Source organism: Balaenoptera physalus (genome assembly GCF_965194825.1).
Source record: "Balaenoptera physalus genome assembly, chromosome: 2".
Classification (NCBI taxonomy): domain Eukaryota; kingdom Metazoa; phylum Chordata; class Mammalia; order Artiodactyla; family Balaenopteridae; genus Balaenoptera; species Balaenoptera physalus.
Window position 1 is genome coordinate 390159 of NC_138883.1, and position 23669 is coordinate 413827.

Consider the following 23669-nt stretch of genomic DNA (forward strand, 5'->3'; position numbering starts at 1 on the left):
TTGGTTGTAGGTTTTTCCCTTTCATCACTTTAAATATGTCCTGCCACTCCCTTTTGTCTTGCAGAGTTTCTGCTGAAAGATCCGCTGTTAACCTTATGGGGGATTCCCTTGTATGTTATTTGTTGCTTTTCCCTTGCTGCTTTTAATATTTTTTCTTTGTATTTAATTTTTGATAGTTTGATTAATAAGTGTCTTGGCATGTTTCTCCTTGGATTTATCCTGTATGGGACTCTCTGCGCTTCCTGGACTTGATTGACTATTTCCTTTCCCATATTAGGGAAGTTTTCAAATATAATCTCTTCAAATATTTTCTCAGTCACTTTCTTTTTCTCTTCTTCTGCTGGGACCCCTATAATTAGAATGTTGGTGCCTTTAATGTTGTCCCAGAGGTCTCTGAGACTGTCCTCAATTATTTTCATTCTTTTTTCTTTATTCTGCTCTGCGGTAGTTATTTCCACTATTTTATCTTCCAGGTCACTTATCCATTCTTCTATCTCAGTTATTCTGCTATTGATTCTTTCTAGAGAATTTTTAATTTCATTTATTATGTTGTTCATCATTGTTTGTTTGCTCTTTAGTTCTCCTACCTCCTTGTTAAACCTTTTGTGTATTTTCTCCGTTCTATTTCCAGATTTTGGATCATCCTTACTATCATTACTCTGAATTCTTTTTCAGGTAGACTGCCTATTTCCTCTCCACTTGTTTGGCCTAGTGGGTTTTTGCCTTGCTCCTTCATCTGCTGCATATTTCTCTGTCTTCTCATTTTGCTTAACTTACTGTGTTTGGGGGTCTCCTTTTCACAGGCTGCAGGTTTGTAGTTTCCGTTGTTTTTGGTGTCTCTCCACAGTGGCTAAGTTTGGTTCAGTGGGTTGTGTAGGCTTTTTGGTGGAGGGGACTGGTGCCTGTGTTCTGGTGGATGAGGCTGGATCTTGCCTTTCTGGTGGGCAGGACCATGTCCGGTGGTGTGTTTGGAGTATCTGTGAACTTAGTATGATTTTAGGCATTCTCTCTGCTAAGGGGTGGGGTTGTGTTCATGTCTTGCTAGTTGTTTGGCATGGGGTGTCCTGCAGTGGAGATTGCTGGTCATTCAGTGGAGCTGGGTCTTAGCATTGAGATGGCGATCTCTGGGAGAGCTCTCGCCAATTGATATTATGTGGGGCTGGGAGGTCTTGTGGTCCAGTGTCTTGAACTCGGCTCTCCCACCTCAAGGGTTCAGGCCTGACACCTGGCTGGAGAACCAAGACCCTGTCAGCCACATGGCTCAGAAGAAAAGGGAGAAAAATAAATAAATAAATAAATAAATAAGTAAATAAATAAATAAATAAATAAATAAAATAAAGTTATTAAAAATCAAAATAATTATTAAAATAAAAAAATTTTTAAAGTAATAAAAGAAATTTTTAAAAAAAGAAGAGAGCAAGCAAACCAACAAACAAATCCACCAATGATAACAAACGCTAAAACTAAAGTAAGATAAATATATAAATCAGAAACAAGTCAGTCGCATACAGCAAACCCCAAGTCTACGGTTGCTCCCAAAGTCCACATCTCAATTTTGGGATGATTCGTTGTCTATTCAGGTATTCCACAGATGCAGGGTGCATCAAGTTGATTGTGGAGATTTAATCCGCTGCCCCTGAGGCTGCTGGGAGAGATTTCCCTTTCTCTTCTCTGTTCGCACAGCTCCTGGGGTTCAGCTTTGGTTTTGGTCCCACCTCTGCATGTAGGTTGCCTGAGGGTGTCTGTTCCCCCCTCAGGGTGGGGTTAAAAGAGAAGCTGATTAGGGGGCTCTGGCCCACTCAGGCCGGGGGGAGGGAAGGGTACGGAATGCAGGACGAGCCTGCAGCGGCAGAGGCTGGCATGACATTACACCAGCCTGATGCACACCGTGTGTTCTCCCGGGGAAGTTGTCCCTGGATCACGGGACCCTGACAGTGGTGGGCTGCACAGGTTTCCAGGAGGGGAGGTGTGGATAGTAACCTGTGCTTACACACAGGCTTCCTGGTGGCTGCAGCAGCAGCCTTAGCGTTTCATGCCCATCTCTGGGTTCCGCACTGATAGTCGTGGCTCGTGCCCGTCTCTGGAGCTCGTTTAAGCGGTGCTCTGAATCTCCTCTCCTCGTGCACCTTAAAACAATTGTCTCTTGCCTCTTAGGCAGTTCCAGACTCTTTCCCGGACTCCCTTCCAGCTAGCTGTGGTGCACTAGCCCCCTTCAGGCTGCGTTCACACAGCCCACCCCAGTCCTCTCCCTGGGATCTGACCTCCGAAGCCCAAGCCTCAGCTCTCAGCCCCCACCTGCCCCTGGTGGGTGAGCAGACAAGCCTCTCGGGCTGGTGAGTGCTGGTTGGCATGGATCCTCTGTGAGGGAATCTCTCCGCTTTGCCCTCTGCACCCCTGTTGCTGCGCTCTCCTCCGTGGCTCCGAAGCTGCCACCCCGCCACCCCTCATCTCCACCGGTGAAGGGCCTTCCTAGTGTGTGGAAACTTTTCCTCCTTCACAGCTCCCTCCCAGAGGTGCAGGTCCCATCCTTAATTTTTTGTCTCTGTTTTTTCTTTTTTCTTTTGTCTTACCCTTGTACATGGGAAGTTTCTTGCCTTTTGGGATGCCTGAGGTCTTCTGCTGGTGTTCTGTAGGAGTTGTTCCACATGTAGATGTATTTCTGATGTATTTGTGGGGAGGAAGGTGATCTCCACGTCTTACACCTCTGCCATCTTGAAGGTCCCCTCCCTCTTTCTTTTCTTATTTTGTTTATTTGTGTTCTCTTCCTGCTGAGCCTGGCCAGAGGCTTGGTAATTTTGTTTCCCCTTTTGAAGAACCAGCTTTCGGTTTTATTGAATTTTTTATATTTTTTAACTCCTATTTTACTTATTTCCACTCTGATATTTATTATTTCCTTCCTTCTACTGACTTTAGGTTTGTTTGTTCTTCTTTTTCTAATTCTTTTAGGTGGTAAGTTAGGTTGTTTATTTGAGATTTTACTTGTTTTTTGAGGAAGGTCTGTATCGCTCTAAACTTCCCTTTAAGAATTGCTTTTGCTGCATCCCATAGATTTTGTATGGCTCTGCTTTCATTGCATTTGTCTCAAGGTATCTTTCAATTTCCTCTTTGATTTCATTGTTGACCCATTGGATTTTAGTAACTTGTTGTTTTGTTTCCACATAATCATGTTTTTCTCATTTCTTTTCCTGTTGCTGATTTCTAGTTTCATGCTGCTGTGGTCAGAGAAGATACATGAAATAATTTCTATACTCTTAAATTTGTTGAGGCTTGTTTTGTGCCCTAGTATATGATCAATCCTAAAGAATGTTCCATGTGTGCTTGAAAAGAATGTGTATTCTGGGTTTTTTGGATGTAATGTCCTGATAATATTAATTAAGTCTAACAGTTTTATTGTATCATTTTGGATCTCTGTTGCTTTATTGATTCTCTGTCTAGAAGATCTGTCCATTGATGTGAGTAGCGTGTTAAAGTCTCCTACTATTATTCTGTTCCCATTGATTTCTCCCTTTATGTCTGTTAGCATTTGTTTTATGTATTTAGGTGCTCTTATACTAGGTGCATATATGTTGATGAGTGTAATATCCTCTTCTTGTATTGATCCTTTTATCATTATATAGTGTCCTTCTTTATCTTTCTTTATGGCCTATGTTTTAAAGTCTATTTTGTCTGATATGAGTATTGCAATCCCCACTTTCTTGTCATTTCCTTTTGCATGAAATATCTTTTTCTATCCTTCTCTTTCAATCTATGTGTGTCCTTTGCCCTAAAGTGGGTCTCTGGTAGACAGCATATTGTTGGCTTTTGGTTTCGTAATCCAATCTGCCACGCTATGTCTTTTGATTGGAGCAGTTAATCCATTGACATTTAAGGTAATTTTTGATAGATATGTATTTATGGCCATTTTAAACTTTATTTTCCAGTTGATTCTGTATTTCTTCTTGGTTCCTTTTTTTTTTCTTTTTGTCTTCCTTTTTGTGGTTTAATGATTTCCCTTTATATTATGCTTGTGTTCTCTTCTTTTTGGTTTTTGTGAATCTACTGTATGGTTTTGACTTGTGGTTGCCCTGTTTTTCAAGTATGTTAACCCTTTCTTATATCCACTTTCTTTAGACTGATAGTTATGTAGGCACAAACACATTCTTTAAAAAAAAAATCTGCATTTTCTTACTCTCCTCCCCCATATTTTATGATTTTGATGTCCTCTTTTACATCTTCATACTTATCATTTTGCTGTTCATTGTGTTTATCATTGCTTTCACAAAAATTTTTTGATTTTTTTAACCTGTATACTTGCTTAAGTAATTTGTTTTCCAATTGTGATTTTTCTCTTTCCTATGGCTTCTTACTTCTTTTCTATTTAGAGAGGGTCTTTCAATATTTCTTTTAGGATAGGATTAGTATTGCTGTATTCTTTTAGTTTTTCCTTGTCTGAGAAATTCTTTACCTCTCTTTCTATTCTAAATAATCTTGCTGGGCAGAGTATCTTAGATTGCAAGTTTTTCCCTTTCAGAACTTTGAATATAACTTGCCACTCCCCTCTAGCCTGCAGTGTTTCTGTAGAGAAATCAGCTGATAGCCTCATGGGGGTTCCCTCATAATTAACCCTTTGTTCTTCTCTTACTGCCTTAGAATCTTCTCTGTATCTTTAACTTTTGTCATTTTAATGATAATATATCTTGGTGTAGGTCTGTTTGTTTTCATCTTGTTTGGAACCCTCTGTGCTTCCTGTATCTGGATGTCTGTTTCCTTCTTTAGGTTTGGGAAGTTTTCAACCATAATTTCTTCAAATACAACTTCAATCCCCTTTTCTCTTTCTTCTCCTTCTGTAATCCCTATTACGTGGAGATTGGCCTGCTTATATTATCCCATATGTCTCTTATATTGCTTTCATTTTTTCATTTGGCTTTCTGTCTGCTGATTTGATTGGGTAATTTCCACGATTCTGTCCTCCAGGTCACTTATTCTTTCTTCTGCATTATTCATTCTGCTCTTCCTTGCCTTGAGCTCAGCTGTCATCTCAGCAAATGAATTTTCTAGTTTTTCTTGGCTCCTCCTTATAGTTTCTAGTTCTTTTTTACAGTAATCTGCATTTCTGCTGATAGCCTTTCTTAATTCCTTCAGTATTTTCATTGCTGACTTTTTGAACTTGGTGTCTGTTAGATTGAAGAGGTCTGTTTCATTTTTTGTTCCTCCAGGGGAATTCTCTTGGTCTTTTAACTGAGAGTGGTTCTTCTGCTTCTTCATTTGGCTTATATTTCTCTTACTCTGTGAGCTTAGGAGAAACAATTATCTACTGTAGTCTCGGAGGGCTATATATGTGGGGGCGTCTCTGTGTAGCTTGTGTGGGTTTAATATTTTTTGGTACATGGGCTGTTTTTAGTGTGGATACCTGCCACCTCTTTCCTCAGTGAGTGTTGGCTGTTATCTCCTTGATAGGAAGTGTGACTGGTGTTGTGGTGACCAGAGCCCGCACTGGATGTTGAGCAGGGCCTCCTTTTTTTGCTCTGTGGTTGTCCCAGCCCTGTTGGGGGAAGGGCCTGCTCCCTAGTTGTTGGAGTAGAAACCCCCAGATCTGTTTCTGAGCTGCAGTCTAAGGTAGGAGGTATTGGAGTGCGCCCACTGCGAGAGGAGCCGCTGAGTATTTCTCCACTGGAGCTGTCCACCAGTAGTGTGCTTTGTGGTGTCACCTGTCACCTGTTGTGCTGGCTCACAAAGTACACTGTTGTTGGCACTGCCCTTGGACCCACCTCAACTGTGGGGATGCCAGCAATCAGTCCTGGGGTCACTCAGGCATTGTTTTCATAAGGTCACCAGCACAGATCCACTGAAGTCAGGTCCCAGGACCACAGTGGTCATGCACCTGGACCCACTTTGAGTGCTATGGAGGCAGCTCAGACCCAGACCCGGCCCAGCCCCCATGTGCATGTGCCCACAAAGCCCACAGCTGCTAAGGCCAGACCCACCACAGCCGTGGGAGCACCTGTTGTCTGCCTGGGTGTCCTACAGGCACCGAGTTTACAAAACTGGTGGTGGTGGTAAAGTCACAGCTCACACAGCCACGGGAAGAGGTTTCAGCCCTGCTTCCTATGTCACACAGCCCCTGGGGCTCACCTCTGTGAGGGGGTAACCCGTTGGCACACACTCCTGGAGCCCACTGAGGTGGTGTCCTGTCTAGTGCATGGAGAAAGAGGCTGCTATGGCATATCCCACCCCACTCTTCCCTTCATGTGCCACTTAACAATGGTACTTAGCTTCTATGGCAGACCCAGTCTTCTTCCACATACACCCTGGTTGTGGCCGCACCACACTCCAGCCCCCTCAGGCTGTCTCCACGCAGCCAACACCAGTCCTCTCCCCAGGTCTGACCTCCAAAGCCTGACCTTCAGCATCCAGCCCCTGCCTATACCAGTAGAAGCACGTCTCAGACTGGGGCACTCAGAGCAATGGCAAGGACTGTCTGTACAGGTCTCTCTCTGTTCTGCCTGCCACAGACCAGTTGCTGCGCTCTCCTCCAAACCTCTGAAACCCCCCTCCACCGCATGCCGGCTGATCTCACTGGTGAGGGGGCTTCCCAGGGTGTGGGAACCTTTCCTCTTTTACAGCTCCTTCCCAGGGGTGCAGGTCACAGCCCGCTTCCTCTTTTTTTCCTCTTCTTTTGTTCTACCCGGTTATGTGGAGATCTTTCTTGTCCTTTCAGGTGTCTGAGGTCTCTTCCAGTGCTCAGTAGAGTGTTCTGTGAGAATTGTTCCATATGTAGGTGGTTTTGATGTATCTGTAGGAGGAGGTGAGCTCCACATTCTTCTACTCCGCCATCTTGATTCCCTCTTTGTTATCCGTCTTTTTATAGACGAGGGAACTCAAGGCTCAGGGCATTTATGTGAGTTTTCCAGGGGAAGGTTGTAGTAAATGTTGACCCTGTGTCTGCGACTCTGCAGACACAGAAGTCCTGATCCTTCCTGCTGCAAGAGGAGTGGCTCAGGTCCACACACTGCAGGGGCTGCAGGGAGCTGGTGTGGCTCAGAGCAGATGCAGCACCACCAGCAGAAAAGCAACTCACCATATGTGGGCTAACTGCAGTGGGTCAGTGATGGAGGGGGTGGCACATTTGGATATGAAGGCCAGCACATCATCAAGTCTTCAGAGGGGGGTCTTCCTGTTCTGGAATCTGAGGGAGCCATGTTTCCTGGTTCTGTTCATCCCGAGACCTCATCCACAGAAAAGCCACTTTCTCCAGCACAGTGTGGGTGCCAGAACCAACGGTCATTGGGAGCCTTCCAAGAATTCCAAGGGCGATTTGCTCTTCTCCCTTCCCTTCACCTTCAGCTGGAAATTTACGATGGCAGGAGTCTGTGGGAACAATGTGGAAGGAGTTCGTGGCAGGAAAGAGCCTCAAACTCCAAGTCAAGACAGCCCTCAGGAGAAAAGCTGGCAAACTGCCTCAAACATGCATAAGGCTTGGCAATGCAAACAAATGCATGCAAGCAAATGCACACAGCAATGACGGGGCCATTTGTCGGGCACCCCTCCCTGTCCTGTATGGTGAGGGTGAGTGCCTGACACCCTTGGCCCCACCTAAGGCTGTAGATGCCCCCTCTGGGGACTGTTGGCCAAGCACTGACCTTGGCCTGATGTACTGTAACCTTAGGGCAAAGGAGGGGTGAAGGGGGTGTCATGATCCCTGAGACTCTGTTGAATGTCCAGGTCACTGTACTGAAGGGACAGGCATGTCCCTCTGTCAAAGGCATGCTGCCATCAGGATCTGAACCCCAAGAGCCCCTGCGCTCATCACTGAAAACCCACTGATGTTGCTCACCCCCTTTCCTGTGGCAGCTCCCGGGGGCAACCAGCCTGTGCCAGGCAGAAAGAAGAGGCTAAAATGAGGTGCTCGTAGAGCAGCTCAGCCTCCCCAGATCTCCCAGAGGAGGGTGTTCCCGGGTGCAGGGACGGCACAGTCAGGGGAGGCTGTGGACGCAGCATCGTTCTTGACATGGAGGTGTAGGAGCAGCCAGGGCTTCCCTTCTTGCATAAAAACCAGGCTGCAATGAGAGTGCATTTGCTCCTGCCCTTCCTTCCTGCCGCAGGTGCTGTGGGAGCCCTTCATGCTTCTAACCATGGCAGCAGCTCTGCAGTCATGAGGGAATGGCCAAGACATCCTCAGAGACACAGCCCGCCACCCCCGTATCCTGAGCACTGATCAAGTTCCCACCCCGTCTCCTCGTTCCGCGGGGAGGCCAGCCAGCCGTGGTTGTCCTGTTGAAGATCAGGCCTGCTGTCCCCTGTAGCTGGAGGTGTCCTTCCCGTAGAGTGTGGTGACACTCCCAGTCAGTGTTCTCCCCCCAGGACCGTGGGGGGACTTAGGAGACGTCTCAAAACTTTAACCCCCCACTGCCTCTTCTGGGTTGTAGGGGTGGAGGGGGGAAGAGGCCAGCAGGCACTAGAATCTTTTGTTCATTTTTTGACTATTGCCTTTTGAAATTTATAGCATGTGTTGGTGCCCCCCTACACACACTTATTAAAATTTTGTTTGTAAGTTGTTACCTTTTTCTTTACCCTTTTTTGCTCATGTCCTTGGGTATTAAAAGAGGTAATTCCTGTTTCTTTTCCTTTTTTTCTTTAAGATTTTTTTTTATGTAGACAATTTTTGAAGTCTTTATTGAATTTGTTACAATATTGCTTCTGTTTTATGTTTTGTTTTTTTGGCCGTGAGGCATGTGGGATCTTAGCTCCCCAACCAGAGATCGAACCCACACCCTCTTTGCATTGGAAGGTGAAGTCTTAACCACTGGGCCGCCAGGGAAGTCCCCCTGTTTCTTTTCCCTTTGGTAACATCTTGCAACTCTTGATTTATTGACTGAAGCAAACACATGCCCTTGTATGCCTTCTGAACTGATAGAAGCACCAAGCACTTTTTCCTCTTGTGTTTTTGCCCATAAGGACCTTCCTTCTGGAGCAAAATGTCCAGAGACCAGTTCCCCAGGGGTGGAGGCCGTCAGAAGCCGAATCTGAGACGCAAAGCACTCCCCGCACAAACGTGAGGAAGGTCCTCCTCACTTGCCAAAGCACACCTTCACTCTGGCCATCTGGTCTACCACAGTGCCAGCTCTAGGAAAACAGGACCCTGGAGTGGGATTAGCTCACCAAGGCTGCAGGGCCATGGAGAGCCCTGGGCCCAGCCGCAGCCCCCACCCTTAAGCAAGGCCTTCGATCACCCAAGGACATGTCATCTCTGACTTCTCCATCTCCTGGACACTGTGATCCAGAAGTTCAAGGAGCACAGGGAATGTTGTTCCCACCTGCCTCCCGTCATGGACATCAAGGCCGAGAGCCATTTGTAGCTCACTGGCTATTTTCTGAAGCAATTGCATGGATGTGTCCTGACTCTAATAAGGCAGCTGTGTGACGAGGGCACCCTGGCCTCAGGGGTCCAGTCCTCAGCTTGACTCCAACTCCTGCTCAGGACAGTCCAGCTGGGAGATGCCTTCCCAGCCACCTGCTCCGGAGTGGGGTGGGGGCACCCTGTGGGACACAGCTGTGGGCAGAAGCTGGGAGACTGACTCAGCATGGCCATTGGGCCCAGTTCTGGCCACCCCATTACAGAGATGCAGACGCCTCACCTGGCACTCGCTGGGGCACACACCTGTAACGCCCATGTCTTTTCTCTGGCACGTGCTTGAAGTGGGTCGGGGCAGGAGCGGCATCCCAGGACTTGGCCATGGGATGCTGTAGCAGGAGCCAAGCCTGGGCATGAGCACAGCCAGCCACGTGGCCTGCAGGCTCTGGACTCACCACCGCTGCCCTGACCCGAGTTCTGCACACCATTGCCAGGAAGGGGGGCCGGGGCTGACTTTCTCTGAAGGGCTCAAAAAGCTCTGCTAAAGCCAGATCCTGTCACACCTGGGGGCCAAGAGAGCATGCCAGCCCCCAAGGGCAGAGCTGCATTCTCCACAGGGTACACGATATTGCAGCCTGGCTGATCCTCTGCTGTGCTGAAGAGACAGGGCCTGGGCTGGGTGGGGCCTGAAACACGGGGCTGGAGGAGAGGGGCTGGCAGGGCACGGTGGGCACCTCCCCTCCCCCAGGCAAAAAAGCAGAGGCGCTGGAAGGCCAGAGCAGACGTTTCCTGGAGGGCCTGGGACAGCCCCACCCCCCATTTCCTTAAAGAGAGACAAGATGCCCTGGAGCAGAGGGTGAGACTCTCAACAAGGCTCCCCATCCTTCAGCCTCTTTGCTGAGCACACAGGCCACCTTTAAATCAGGCTACAGCCAACCACCTGCCATTGTCCTCCAGGCACAGGGCCCAGCCTCTGGGTCTTGGGGTCAGCTGGACTCTCACACACACACACACACACACACACAGACTTCCCCACATGCTATCCACTGACCCCTCCCGCAGCAAGCCTCCAGGGCGTCATCACCCCCTCCCAGCCCCCAGCCATGCCTGTGCCCTTCTGTCCACCCCCAGCAGTGGTCCATGGGTGAGCACGCCTGCCACACTTACACCTGGCCTCTGGGTGCCTGTGAACATCTCCCCTCCGTGAGGGCCCACACTTGGCACACCTGTGGGTCCTGGCACCCCAGCCCCAGGTTCGATGCTACTGAGTGCAGGCCTCCTCTTCCCCTCCCCCAGGACCCCCCCAGGGTCCATGCAGTTCTGGGAGGGGGAATCCACTCCTTTAGACCATCATGCCCCTCCCCTCGCACCCGCCCTCCAGCCGGGGTCATCAAAAGAGCTGAGACCCTCCCCGAGGACCAGCAGCCGGGGGACAGGGCAGGGATCCGGCCCTGTGGGCACACAGTGGTCCAGCCTCAGCACAGCCCCAGCCCCCCTGGAGCCCCGCTCCCACAGAGGACAGCAAAAGGCCTCACAGTGCTAACAAGGGACTGCTGCCAGCACCACAGCTGCGGCCAGAGAGACCCTGACAGACTCCGCAGGGCACGCCGGCAGGAGCCAGCCGCCTTGCGGGTCAGCAACGGCCCAGGACCCCGCCCACTGCCACGGCAGGGCTTTCTCCACCTGAGAACATAGCTCCAGCGCAGGTGGACGCGAGACAGCCTTGAATATGCTCTCACTTCTAAAAGAAAAAGGAAACCGCGCAGGCAGCCTTCAACACTTGGAGGATTATTAGCAGTGGCAAATCATCTGTAACCAGCCCAGGAATGACCGTGGGGACTGGTGGGCAGGGGTCTCCCATGGGCTCTGTGGCCGACCTGCCCCGGCTCCACCTCACCCGCTGCCCGCCCTCGGGGTTCTGGCTGAGCCAGGAACCACAGTGCTGCTGGGGCCGCGGTGATTGACAACTTTACAAAACCCCTGGGCAGAGAGGCCCCAGGGCAGCTGGGTTCTCGCCCTGAGGGCTCACAGCTGGGTGCTCAAGGGGGGCGGGTAGGGAGCCCGAAGAAGGAGTGTCGCGTGCGCCATCTGGGAAGGTGAAGGGGCTTTCCAGGTGGGCACGAGATGGGACGCATTCCAGGCAAGGGACTGGGTCCCCGAGGCCTGGGGAAGGGGTACTGGGTTGAGGGGAGCCCAGCTGGGAATCGAGGAGGGGTGAGCGGCCCTGAGCCTCTGAGCAGCAGACAGCACAGAAGGCGACGCAGGGAAACGTGGCCTCCTGGGGACAAAGCAAGTCAGGCGTCTGGAGGACGTCCAACCCCAGACCACGGGGTGCGGGCAGGAGGGCGCTTGCCGGGGCAGGGGCTTGGCGGTCTCCAAGCAGGGAGCAGACCTTCCGGCTCCTGGGGGCTCCCTGGGGACCCTGGGTGCAGGTCTCTGTGACCCTCAGCACGGGGCCAGCTCACTGTGCCCATATGCTAACTTTGGCCTCTGGGGCCAGGGCACCCTGGTCACCGTCTCCTCGGGTGAGACGGCTCTCTGCCTCATCTGTCCTGGGCTGGGGGGACGTCTCCAGAGAGTCCTTGGCCCATGTGGGACCCTCGGGGGTCCCCAGGGGAGGCTGCTCCCGAGGCCATCTGCCTCCCCGTCCTGCGGAAATGGGGCTTCTGCTGGCGGAACACAGTCCGGGCCGAGTGGGCTCCACGCCCGGGGCCGCAGGGACTGGGGGTAGGGCTTCGGGCGGGGCCAGGGGGCTGCCAGGGGCTTGGGTTTTTGTACACCCCCAACGGGGCCCACGGCGCTGTGGCTACACTGGCCCCTGGGGCCAGGGCATCCGGGTCACCGTCTCCTCAGGTGAGTCCTTGCCAGCCCTCCTGCCTCACTTTCTCTGAGACTTTTTGCTGCATTTGGGGGGAAACGAGGGTGTCTGGGTCTCTGGTCTAGAGGGACTGGGGCAGCCTGGGGGGCTCGGAAAGAGGGCCGAGGGGGCCCAGGCTCACCCCAGCGAGGAGCAGAGGGTCCAGACGCCCTCTGTGGCTGGGCTCTGCAGCCAGGGCTTTCCCTGGGGGTCTCAGCCACCCTCGGGCTCTGGGTTCCCAAGGTCCCCAGCCCTGCCGCCACAGTAGGTGCTGTGTGAGGTGGTCCGGAGGTCTTGGCCGGCCGCCAGCTCTTGCCTGGGGTCCTGGCATAGTTGTCACAACGTGACTGCTGGTTTGAGAACTGGGGCCACGGCGCTGTGGCTACACTGGCCCCTGGGGCCACGGGGTCCGGGCCACCGTCTCCTCAGGTGAGACCTCGCCCCCTCCGCACTTTCTCTGCACTGGGGAGACCCGCGGCGTCAGGGTCTCAATGTCAGAGGCGCAGGGCACTTTGGAGGACCGGAAAGGGAACCAGGGAGAGGGTCCCCATAAAAGGGGCCCAGAGATGGACCTCCCTGGCCCAAGGACGCCGTGGTGCGGGGACAGACAAGGCAGCTCCTTCGGCTGGTCTGGCCATCTGATTCGAACATCACCAGGGGCTTCCGTCAGCTTTCTGGGGCAGGTGGCTGGCTGTTTGAGGTTGGTTGGACTTCTGAGTTTGAGTTAAGGATTCGTGATTCATGGTCAGACAGCCTAGGCGGGCAGTGGTCTGGCTTCTGGGCGCCAGGCTGGGATGTTGGGTCTCCAGGGCAGCCTGGAGGGAGCAGGGCCAGCAGAGGGTTCCGGGGCCCTCCGGATAAGTGACTCGGACGGTCGGCTTCCATGCGGCGCCTGTAGACAGGACAGGTCCCCAGGCGCCATGGGGCCGTGCCAGGCCCCCGAGGTTTTTGTGAGGTGAGGCTGGAGATCCCACCACAGTGATTACTATAGTATGGACATCTGGGGCCAAGGGATCTCTGTCACCGTCTCCGCAGGTAAGAATGGCCCCTCCAGGGCCTTTATTTTCTGCTCCTGTCTCTGGGGTTTTCTGAGCTTTGCCGTCTGGTCCTCAGGACATGTCTGTGTCCGCCGGGGGACTGGGCAGACTGGCCAGGAGGGGACCAGGACCAGGTGCCCTAGGGATTTCAGAGCCTCTGGATTTTCTGATGTCTTTCAAAAACTGGAATACTGCCGGCATTCAAGAGGCGGCTGCAGGCGGGAAGGGCCACCTGTGGGGGAGTCCCAGGACCCCCTCGGCGGCAGGACAGTTTGGTCCGTGGCAAGAGATAATTTGGCTGCTACAATCATAGAGTCAGTTGAGGAGTGTGCCTTGTTGATTGTGTTTCTAGAACCCCAGGAATGCCACACGTGGAAGGCATAGTGAAATATCCTCTTCAGATATGAGGTGTGCTCTGCGTTAGATTGTACTTCAAATTCTTTATTGGTTAGGATTAGAATTGTCTGGGTGAGGATGGACGTGTAGTGTCCCGATCCTGGTGAGAATGGGGTGCCCCGGCCCCCCGAAAGGAAGAGCCTGGGGAAGTTACAGGTACCGGGTTTCGTGAGGACACTTGTTAAGAGAAGGATACGTGTTCATCCTGAGAGGCGCGCTTATGAAATACCAAAAGACAGGACATCCTTCAAGTGGCTCCCGGTGGCCAGGAAAATTGTGACTTTAGAACGTGAGAGACTTTTAATGTATTTTAAATTTTATCATTCAATTAACAACTGCGAATTCTGTCTTTGGGGAGTTGATAGGGGTGCAAGTTTGGCCGAGAAGTAGTAACTCGGTACTGTCGGCCCCCTGCCCTGATTCAGGGCTGAGTTTTGGCAATAATAAATTCGGCTTATTTTTTTAATTAATTGGTGGTGCTGAGTTAGTCAAGATGGCCGCGTGCGGGGCTGGCCACCTGCAGCAGGTGGCAGGAAGCAGATCAGTCGAGAGTCTATTTTAGGAAGCAAGAAAACACAGTTGGTGAATTTATAGCTTATGGTCACCAAGGTGTGGTTTGGTGATGGTATTGCTCAGCCCCACAAAGCTGAAAGAGTTCCACTGAACACAACACCACCTGGATAATTTGCATTTCTAAAATAAGGCAAAGATGTTGACAGAAACTAGAAGGTTCCCCTTTTAACTATTTGAACTTATTTCAGTTTTAGCTTATCAACTGCTCGTTTATATTCATTTTCAAAGTAAAGGTTTAAGAAAGTGAATAGTCTTAGGTGCATTTTATCAATGCATTCGTATAATGTTCTAATAGGGTATTCCTTCAAGGTAATTAATCCCAAACCATCCTCCAATGGCCCGAAGCACTCTTTCCACTATGAGTGTGCCCACAATCTTTAGCTGGTCGATTTTCTCTTCGCGACTAAGAAACACTCCGGTATTCTGATACGGTTGCCTTCCTTTCAGTATTTTTCAAGACCGCTTTTCAGGTATCCAGCTCAGGACAGATTTTAGGTGAAATGTGTGCATTCGTCATGAATTATTTCAGTTAAACATGTTGGTTGGCGGATTGAGAGGAGACGCAGTCGGGGGTGAGTCCGGAAGGACTCAAGACACTTTGGAAGGGCCGTCTCTGCTCTGGGTCATCAGCCCAGCCAGCGTCTTAGTGGAAGGAGCTCCCGTGGAGGGTCTGAGAGCGGGTGCCCCCAGGCCCGCCGTGGCTGGGGGTCTCCTGGGACCGCCCGGAGCAGGGGATGGCAGTCCTGGCTTCTGCCACCGGCCAGTGGGCTAGTGGTGAATCAGCCGTTTTTAAGGGATTTGGAGGAATTCTGCCAGGCCAAAGACCCCACGGGACTTGCCAGTGACCGGGAGCCTGAGAAGGTAAGAGGAAGGCAGCCAGCGCTGCCAGATTTGCTGCTCCGGGAAATCTGCATGAAATGTTTTTGTTTTCACTTGAAGGGGAATCAGTCTTTGACTATCGCCTGTGTGGGTCCAGGTGCTTCACACACACAGGGCACTCCTTACCGTGTCCTCACTTAAGTGGGAAACGCGGCTCTGGGTTTTAGATCGTTGCTGTGCCCTGGAAAGCAGCCTCTGCTTTCTGCAGAGCTTTGGGATAAAGCACAACTGTGAGCAGCAATTCAGATTAAATGCGTTTCCCGTCATTGTTAATGAGGACTTTCCTGGAGGGAATCTAGTCAAGCCGGACTCATTTGAGAGCCGGGGGTGAGGAGGAATTTGGGCCAAGGGCATGTGCCCAGGAAGGCCAAGGCGCCGAGGGAAGCGTCCCCAAGGCTTTCCTCTCCCCGGAGAAGCAATGCTGCCCATTCCAGAGAGACTGGGACCTTCCTTCTGATGCTGGCAAATGCGCCGCGGCTCTTGCAAGATGCTTTAGGGAATGTAAAGTCGCCAGCAAGCGTTTTCCCAGGTAGCTGAGGAAGGGGGTGACTGCCGCTGCTGGGAGCCAAAGCCGGCTGGGCCTGGGGCAGGCACGGAGGGATCGGGCACCCAGTGGACAGGGGAGGACACGGAGCCCGAGGAGGAGAGAGAGCAAGAGGCACAAAGGGACCGACCCCGGGCCCAGCCCAGCTGTGCGGGATTCCTGCACGAGGTGCCTTAGCCGAGGCAAGTGGGTCTGGCGCTTTCTGGCTAGAACCACTGGGCTTTCAGGACTGGGCAGGGCTACTCTGGGCTGCCCATAGCAGGCCTGAGCTGAGCTGGACAAAACCGGACTGAACCGGGCTTTCTGAGCTTAGCTGGATTGGACTGAGCTGAGCCGGGTTTAGTGGGGCTGAGTGGGGCTGAACTGAGCTGGGCTGGGCTGGGAAGAGCCGGGCTGAGCCAGGCTGGGCTGAACTGGGCTGAGCTGGGCTGAGCCGGGCTGAGCCAGGCTGGGCTGAACTGGGCTGAGCTGGGCTGAGCTGAGCTGAGCTGAGCTGGGCTGGGCTGGGCTGAGCTGAACTGAGCTGGGCTGAGCTGAGCTGAGCTGGGCTGAGCTGGGCTGAGCTGGGCTGGGCTGAGCTGGGCTGGGCTGAGCTGGGCTGAGCTGGGCTGAGCTGGGCTGAGCTGGGCTGGGCTGAGCTGGGCTGGGCTGAGCTGGGCTGAGCTGGGCTGAGCTGAGCTGGGCTGAGCTGGGTTGAGCTGGGCTGAGCTGAGCTGGGCTGAGCTGGGCTGAGCTGGGCTGAGCTGGGCTGAGTCGAGCTGGGCTGGGCTGGGCTGAAATGAGCTGGGCTGAGCTGAGCTGACCTGAGCTGAGCTGGGCTGAGCTGAGCTGAGCTGAGCTGAGCTGGGCTGAGCTGAGCTGGGCTGAGCTGAGCTGAGCTGAGCTGAGCTGAGCTGGGCTGAACTGAGCTGGGCTGAGCTGAGCTGGGCTGAGCTGAACTGAGCTGGGCTGAGCTGAGCTGGGCTGAGCTGAGCTGAGCTGAGCTGAGCTGAGCTGGGCTGAGCTGAGCTGGGCTGAGCTGGGCTGAGCTGGGCTGGGCTGAGCTGGGCTGGGCTGAGCTGGGCTGGGCTGGGCTGAGCTGGGCTGGGCTGGGCTGGGCTGAGCTGGGCTGGGCTGAGCTGGGCTGAGCTGGGCTGAGCTGAGCTGGGCTGAACTGGGTTGAGCTGGGCTGAGCTGAGCTGGGCTGAGCTGGGCTGGGCTGAGCTGAGCTGGGCTGAGCTGGGCTGAGTCGAGCTGGGCTGGGCTGGGCTGAAATGAGCTGGGCTGAGCTGAGCTGAGCTGAGCTGAGCTGGGCTGAGCTGAGCTGAGCTGAGCTGAACTGGGCTGAGCTGAGCTGGGCTGAGCTGAGCTGAGCTGAGCTGAGCTGAGCTGGGCTGAACTGAGCTGGGCTGAGCTGAGCTGGGCTGAGCTGAGCTGAGCTGGGCTGAGCTGAGCTGAGCTGAGCTGAGCTGAGCTGAGCTGGGCTGAACTGGGTTGAGCTGGGCTGAGCTGAGCTGGGCTGAGCTGGGCTGAGCTGAGCCTAGCTGGGCTGGGCTAGGCTGAGCTGAGCTGGGCTGGGCTGGGCTGAGCTGGGCTGAGCTGAGCTGGGCTGAGCTGAGCTGAGCTGGGCTGAGCTGGGCTGAGCTGAGCTGGGCTGAGCTGGGCTGAACTGGGTTGAGCTGGGCTGAGCTGAGCTGGGCTGAGCTGGGCTGGGCTGGGCTGAGCTGAGCTGGGCTGAGCTGGGCTGAGCTGAGCTGAGCTGGGCTGGGCTAGGCTGAGCTAAGCTGGGCTGGGCTGGGCTGAGCTGGGCTGAGCTGGGCTGGGCTGAGCTGAGCTGAGCTGGGCTGAGCTGGGCTGAGCTGAGCTGGGCTGAGCTGAGCTGAACTAGGCTGAGCTGGGCTGGACTGAGCTGGGCCAAACTGGGCTGAACTGGGCTAAACCAGGCTGAGCCAGGCTTAGCCAGGCTGGGCTGGGCTGAGCTGGGCTGAGCCGAGCTGGGTTGGGCTGAGCTGGGTTGTCCTGGGCTGAACTAGACTGAGCTGAGCCGGGCTGAGCTGGGCTGGGCTGAGCTGGGCCGGGCTGAGCTGGGCCGGGCTGGGCTGAGCTGGGCTGGGCTGAGCTGGGCCGGGCTGGGCTGAGCCGAGCTGGGCTGAGCTGGGCCGGGCTGGGCTGAGCTGGGCTGGGCTGAGCTGGGCTGGGCTGAGCTGGACTGAGCTGGGCCAAACTGGGCTGCACTGGGCTAAACCAGGCTGAGCCAGGCTGAGCCAGGCTAGGCTGGGCTGAGCTGGGCTGAGCCGAGCTGAGTTGGGCTGAGATGGGCTGAGCTGGGCTGAGCCGAGCTGGGTTGACCTGGGCTGAACTAGACTGAGCTGGGCTGGGCTGAGCTGGTCTGAACTGGACTGAGCTGGGCTGAACTGGACTGAGCTGGGCTGAACTGGGTTGAGCTGAGTTAAGCTGAGCTGGGTTGAACTGCACTGAAGTGGGTTGAGCTGGGTTGAACTGCACTGAAGTGGGTTGAGCTGGGTTGAACTGCACTGAACTGGGCTGAGTGGGGCTGGGCTGGACTGAGCTGCTCTGAACTGGACTGAGCTGGGCTGAACTGGGTTGAGCTGAGTTGAGCTGAGCTGGGTTGAACTGCACTGAAGTGGGCTGAGCTGGGTTGAACTGCACTGAACTGGGCTGAGTGGGGCTGAACTGGGCTGAGCTGGGCTGAACTGGGCTGAGCGGGGCTGGGTTGACCAAGGGGGGCTGAGATGAGTCAGCAGAAAAGCACTGGCTGGGCTGGCTTGACTTGGACAGGTGGCGCCCTGCTTTGGGATGGGTACCCTCAGCTGAGCCCTGGGAGTCTAGCTGGGCTAGCTGGCCACGCTGCACCGTCCTGGCTGGCTCTGGGCTGATCTCAGTGACCTGCGTGTGCCGAGGGCTGGCGGAGCTGAGTCTGCATCGTTCTCACCGATGGCGTTCGGACCCTCCCTCCGACCCCAGAGCCCCAGGCTGGGCCCGGTGTGGCTGAGCCAGGGGCACTGAGGGCACCACTGCCCCAGAGGGAAGGCGGGGCTGCCCGGACCCCCGACCGACCGGCAGGGCACGAGAGACCCTTCTCACACCCCCTGTCTCTTTTGTCCTCTCTCTCGGGTCCTCAGGGAGCCCGTCTGCCCCGACTCTCTTCCCACTGTTCTCCTGCGTGAGCGCCCTGTCTGATGAGAACCTGGTGGCCCTGGGCTGCCTGGCCCGGGACTTCCTGCCCAGCTCCATCAGCTTCTCCTGGAGCTACCAGAACAACAGCGGGGTCATCGGCCAGAGCGTCCAGAGCTTCCCGGCCGTACTGAGGGAGGGCAAGTACACGGCCTCCTCCCAGGTGCTCCTGCCGCCCTCAAGCCTCCCCCAGGGGCCCGAAGAGCACCTGCTGTGCACAGTCCAGCACCCCAACGGCGACCAGTCCGTGGAAGTGCCTGTCACAGGTGAGCCGGGCTACCCCCGCGGCCGGGGGCGGGGGTCAGGCCAGGCCCAGCTGACGCCTTCTCCTTCTCAGCAGATACATTTACACAGTCTCCCAACGTGAGTGTCTTCATCCCCCCCCGAGACGCCTTCTCCGGCACTCCCCAGCGCACGTCCAGGCTCATCTGCCAGGCCACAGACTTCCGCCCCAAACAGATCTCCTTGTCCTGGTTTCGTGATGGAAAGCGGGTGGTGTCTGGCATCAGTGAAGGCCCGGTGGAGACTGTACAGCCCTCGCCCGTGACCTTCAGGACCTACAGCATGCTGACCATCACGGAGAGCGAGTGGCTCAGCCAGAGCGTGTTCACCTGCGAGGTGGAGCACCGCGGGATGATCTTCCAGAAGAACGTGTCCTCTGTGTGCGGCCCCTGTGAGTGCAGCCCCCGGGGTGGGGGGGACCCTCACACACAGGTCTGCAGACACCGCCCCCGACGTCCCAGCAGCTCCCTGAGCCTTGGCTTCTCAGAGCGGCCAAGGGCAGGGAGGGGCTGTGTGCAGGGCAGCTGGGGGCTCACGAGGGGCTCGGCCAACTCGGCACCTGCTCTATGGGCTGAACTATTCCTCCACCTGATTTCACGCCAACCAACTCTCTTCCCACCTCCAGCCGATGTCATCACCATCAGGATCTTCACCATCCCCCCGTCCTTCGCTGGCATCTTCCTCACCAAGTCAGCCAAGCTTTCCTGCCTGGTCACAGGCCTGACCACCTATGACAGCCTGAGCATCTCCTGGTCCCGCAACGGCGAGGCCCTGCAGACCCTCACCAACATCTCTGAGAGCCACCCCAATGGCACGTTCAGTGCTGTGGGTGAGACCTCTGTGTGCGTGGAGGACTGGGAGTCTGGAGACGGGTTCACGTGCACGGTGACCCACACAGATCTGCCCTCGCCGCTGAAGCGCAGCATCTCCAGGCCCAAAGGTAAGCCTGCTCTGGCTTCCTTCCCTCCGCCCCGGGCTCTCCCACGGCTTCTGGGGTCTGAGGACAGCGAGGCAGGACCAGGAGAGCCCCTGCGCTCCCCGTTGTCCAGGACGGACCCCTCTCGCCCCCAACCCGCTCTCACCACCGTGTCTCCCCCCGCAGAGGTCGCCAAGCACATGCCGTCCGTGTACGTGCTGCCACCAGCGCGGGAACAGCTGAGCCTGCGGGAGTCCGCCTCCGTCACCTGCCTGGTGAAGGGCTTCTCGCCCGCGGACGTGTTCGTGCAGTGGCTGCAGAAGGGGCAGCCCATGTCCTCCGACAAGTACGTGACCAGTGCCCCGGCGCCCGAGCCCCAGGCCCCCGGGTTGTACTTCGTGCACAGCATCCTGACGGTGAGCGAGGAGGACTGGAACAGCGGGGAGACCTACACCTGCGTCGTGGGCCACGAGGCCCTGCCCCACATGGTGACCGAGAGGACCGTGGACAAGTCCACCGGTAAACCCACCCTGTACAACGTGTCGCTGGTCATGTCTGACACGGCCAGCACCTGCTACTGACCACCCGGCTGCCCGCTCAGGCCGGGGCCAGAGCCCCTGGGCGACCGTCACTGTGTGTGTGCATGCGTGCGTGCAAACTAACCATGTCAGTGGGTGAGATGTTGCATTTTATAAAAATTAGAAATAAAAAGATCCGTTCAAAAGATGCTGGTTGTGAGTGAGCAATGCTCTCCCTGCGGGGGCCATGGCTGTGCTGCCCCCGCCCAGCAGACCGCCCTCCCCCACTGTCCCCGCCCCTGCCTCCCCACGGGCCTCTGACCCACCCCTGGAAGCCCTGGTGCTCCTTGCAGAATGCTCACAGCAAGCCAAGCCTATACTCACTGCTCCTCTAGCTGCTTCTACGGCCACACCGGGGGCACACGGGTGTGCAACACATGCACGCGCATGCACACACACAGCCACATACACACATGCAGAGACACACATGCACGTGGGCACGCACACAGAGAGACACGTGTGCGCACACACATGCACAGACACGGACACACAGACAGGCACACACATGGACAGAGACATGGATGCACGTGACACAGACACAAATGTGATGGACATGGGCACACACACACACACAGGCGCACACACGCAAAGACGTGGACACACAGAGACACACACAGGTACACGCACACGCGCACGCACACGCACAGTCACGGGCACGTGGGTGCTCACACACAGACACACATGCGTGCTCGTGGACAAGTCGTGGGCATGCAGACGCACACTGAGACATGCACACACAGACATATGGACACATACACACGGACGTGCTCGTGCTTGTGCACACACACGAATCACGGCACACGCACAGGCTTACACACATGGACACGGATGCCGACCCTCGCACAGCCATCATCGCTCGGTGCCTTTGGCAGGCGCGCCCGCCCCCTCCGGCGGTGTTCCTCTGCACCCCTCTGGCTGCCGGGCGTCACGCCCAAGCTCTGCTTGTCCTTCTGTCTCAGCTTGGGGGCGTGTCCACGGGCCGGCCCAGCCTGGACTCCTGCCATGGCCACCGTCCCCAGCCCCAGGGTAGCGGGCTCCGAGGCCCACCGTGGCCCAGCCGGCTGCAGGTCCTCAGGAAGGCGCGGGCCCGTGCCCCGGAGGGGTGCCTCTCCCGGTCCAGGCCCTTGTGAGGGCGGCAGCGTCCCCACCCCCGCCCCCTGTGAAGAGGCAGCGGGAGGCAGGCAGAACCGCGAGGTAGGGGAGCCGTCCCAGGAGGGGCCTCCTTGGAGTAGGAAGCTGCAGGGGCCCTGTCTGCAAACACTGGCCTGGAAATGGTGGGCACAGCGCCGGGTGGGCAGGGAGAGAAGTGGGGGCTGAGCAGGTCTCCTGGGTCCAGCACACTGCCGCCCCTCCAGGCCGCCTCCCGACCCTCCCGGGCTCCTGGCCCTTTAGGGGCCTGAGCCCCAGATGACCCCAGGGTCCGTCAGTGCAGGGGCTGCAGACCCCACAGAATGTCCTCCGCCTGTCGTCCTAATGTCACCCTCCCTGGGGGCTCAGGGGTCTGTCTGGCCCCTTGGTCCCCCAGCCTTGAGTGCTGATGGGGCAGACAAGCCAGCCAGCGCCCCACACGGCCTCTCCCGTGTGCCATTGGCCCCAAGAAGGAGAGGGAGGGAGGCTGGAAGGACGGGCCCCTCGGCACAGACAGCCGCCTGCCCCCGGTGCTGGTCCTCACTGGCCGGGGGGCCCACCCCAAACTTCAGGGGACAGGACCCCCACCCCCTGCCTCTCAGCCCCAAGTGGCCCTACGACCTCCAGGGGAGTCCAGGACACCGGGGGCCACTCCACCGGCCCTGGAACAGGTCACACCCCGTGTGTGCGTGTGCTGCTTGGTCGTGCTCTCTGCCACCCCAGGTCTCCTGGGACAAGGTGCCCGGGGTCGCCTCCCTGCTCAGCTTGGGCCATGCTCTGCGCCTGCCCAGCCCGGATCAGGTGGTCAGTGGCCTGCCGTGCCTGCCCGAGACCCCGCCTGACAAGCCCACAGCGGGGCTGGCACAGGAGTGCACGTGCCCTCCCGCCCACCTGCCTGCTTCTGCCGTGCCCCCAGCGCTCCCGGTGGGCCGCACGGCCGAGGGGCAGCCAGGGTGGGCTCTGCGGGTGCCACGGCCGAGCTGACCCACTGTGCCGTGTCTCCTGCAGAGGGCGAAGTGAGCGCCGAGGAAGAAGGCTTCGAGAACCTCAACACCATGGCCTCCACCTTCATTGTCCTCTTCCTCCTGGGCCTCTTCTACAGCACCACGGTCACCCTGTTCAAGGTGGGCCGCCTGGCCGCGGGGAGCGGGTGGCGCACGACCCCCGGGGACCCCCACCCCCACTCACGCGGTCTCTGTCACCTGCAGGTGAAGTGACGGCCAGCCAAGGACGTGGGGGACCAGAGACGGAACGAGAAGGGAGCTGCCTTGGGGCCAGGGTCCCCGGCCCGCATGGCTCGTCCACTTGTACTGACATCTTCCCCATGTCCCTCTACAGCTTCAAGCTCTAAGAAACCGGCTTCTCCCGACGTGGCCAAATGCCGTGGCCAAGCATGGAGCCTGCAGCCGTGCGCTCTGCCCGGCCCTGCTTTGCAATGTCTTGCTTGTGGCCTTGAAATAAATATGTACATTTTATCTTGTGATACTGCTTCCTTGTGAAGGGTTTTTTCCCAAGCCACACTCCTGTGTGTTGTGTATCCCGAGAGCTGACCCCAGTTCCAAAGGGCTCGTGGGAAAGGGCCGTGCGTCTCCTCCCAGGCCCGTGGGGGACGTGCCAGGCCGGGTCTCGGGGCTGGTCCAGAGGAAGAAAGATGGCTGAGCTGGAGAGGGCCCCCGGACTGGTCTCCCAGTGCAGCCTGAGCTGGGGCCCCTGTGTGCGTCCGCGGGACGCCGCCACGAGCCCCACGTGAGGCCTTGTCACTCTGTCTCTGTTCCTAGCAAGCCCAGCCACAGGAGGGCTTGTCCGACCTTGGGAGTGCCTGGTGTGTGCGGGTGGGACTCAGGAGGGGCGCCCAGCGCGTGTGCAGCTACCGCGCGCCCTGCAGACGGTGACGGAGCTCGGAAGCGGGCGCAGAAGTCTCAGGTGAAACAGCCGGGAGAGGCACAGAGGAAAGGCCCAGAAAGGGGGACAGCT

General features: G+C 56.0%; 2 gene segments (V, D, J or C); both read left to right on the forward strand.

Moving 5' to 3' along the window:
* The first annotated feature begins 12139 nt into the window (after window positions 1–12139).
* On the forward strand, window positions 12140–20715 carry LOC309655523 (Ig mu chain C region secreted form-like). The segment is given in 5 exons: window positions 12140–12184; window positions 18740–19057; window positions 19129–19464; window positions 19699–20013; window positions 20176–20715.
* Window positions 13136–23669, forward strand: part of LOC309655521 (Ig alpha-1 chain C region-like) — a 193160-nt gene continuing 182626 nt past the window's right edge. The window contains exon 1 of the C gene segment in view: window positions 13136–13223.